The following is a 1,920-nucleotide window of genomic DNA, read 5'->3' as shown; positions in this document are numbered from 1 at the left end:
CTCAGCACTTAGACGCGCGAGTCCGGATTGGCAAAATGTAGCAAATGCACACATCCACAGGTGGAGCTCATTTTTAGCAAGAAAAAAAATATTGTAAACATTTTTTTGCTCTCTTGCGATGCAATGCAACAAGGTTGCAGGCAATGTTTTGGTGGTGACATACCTTGATAAAGTGACCAGATTTGAGAGAAAAAATTAAATGGGGTCGATTTTGTTTTAAGAGATTCTCTGGAAATGTTGTATACTTTTTAGCCATGCAAGTACTTCTGAAAGTAGCACTCATGACCAGAAGTGGTCAACGAAAATTGCATACTATGTCACATGTGCAGATATGTGCAAAAAAAGAATAATAATCTCACCCATCGACACACAATACCCCTTAATGACAAAGTGAAAACATAATTGTTTTCATTTTTCCAAATGTATTGAAAATTAAATACTGAAATATCTCATTTACATAAGTGTTCACACCCCTGAGTCAACACATGTTAGAATCACCTTTAGCAGAGATTACAGATCTTAGCGCTACTGGATTGTACAATATTTACACATTTTTTCTTTAAAAAATTATTCAAGCTCTATCAAGTTAGTTGTTAATCATTGCTAGACAGCCATTTAAGTCTTACCATAGATTTTCAAGTTGATTTAATAAAATATGTTAACTAGGCCACTCAGGAACATTCAATATCGTCTTGGTAAGCAACTCCAGTGTATACATTTGGCCTTGTGCATTAGGTTTTTGTCTGGCTGAAAGGTGAATTGGTTTCCCAGTGTCCATTGGAAAGCAGCCAGAACCAGGTTTGCTCTAAGATTTAGCCAGAGCTTAGGTCTATTCAGTTTATTTTTATCCTAAAAAAATACTCTCTAGTACTTGCCAATGACAAGCATACCCATCACATGATGCAGCCACCACCATGCTTAAATTTGAAGAGTTGTACTTAGTGATGTGTAATGTTGGATTTGCCCCAAACATAATGCTTTGTATTCAGGACAAAGTTAATTTATTTTCCACATTTTCTGCAGTTTCACTATAGTGCCTTGTTAAAAATAGGATGTATGTTTTGGATATTTTTATTCTGTAAAGGCTTCCTTCTTTTCACTCTGTCATTTAGATTACTATTGTGGAGTAACTACAATGTTGTTGATCCTGCCTCAGTTTTTTCCTATCACAGCCATTAAACTCCGTAACTGTTTTAAAGTCACTATTGAGGGAATCCCTGAGCAGTTTCCATCCTCTCCGTCAACTGAGTTAGGAAGGCTGCATGTCTTTTTGTAGTGACTGGGTGTATTGATACACCATAGAAAGTGTAATGTAAAACTTCACCATGCTCAAAGGGATATTCAAAATTCGCTTTTTTTACCCATCGATCAATAGGTGCCCTTCTTTAAGAGGCATTGGAAAACCTCTCTGGTCTTCGTGGTTGAATCTGTGTTTAACATTCACTGCTCGACTGAGTGCACTTACAGATAATTGTATGTGTGGGGTAGAGGGATGAGGTAGTCATTAAAAAAATCCTGTTAAACACTATTATTGCACACAGTGAGACTATGCAACTTATGTGACTTGTTAAGCACATTTTTACTCCTGAACTTATTTTGGCTTGCCATAGCAAAGGGGTAGAATACCTATTGATTCAAAACATTTCAGCTTTAAATTTGTAAAAACGTTTTTTAATTTTTTTTATTATAGGGTATATTGCCAGTGACACATCTCATTTTTAATTCAGACTGTAACACTACAAAATACACTATGAACACTGAACAAAAATATAAATACAATATGTAAAGTGTTGGTCCCATTTTTCGTGAGCTGAAATAAAAGATTAAAGACATTTTCCATATGCGCAAAAAACGTATTTCTCTAAAATATTGTGCACAGAGAGTGGCCAGACGGACACCACTCCTGAGAAAAAGGCACAT

This window comes from Oncorhynchus tshawytscha, linkage group LG03, assembly GCF_018296145.1.
Source record: "Oncorhynchus tshawytscha isolate Ot180627B linkage group LG03, Otsh_v2.0, whole genome shotgun sequence".
Lineage (NCBI taxonomy): Eukaryota > Metazoa > Chordata > Actinopteri > Salmoniformes > Salmonidae > Oncorhynchus > Oncorhynchus tshawytscha.
The sequence above is the reverse complement of the archived record's forward strand: the minus strand, read 5'-3'. Positions refer to the sequence as shown.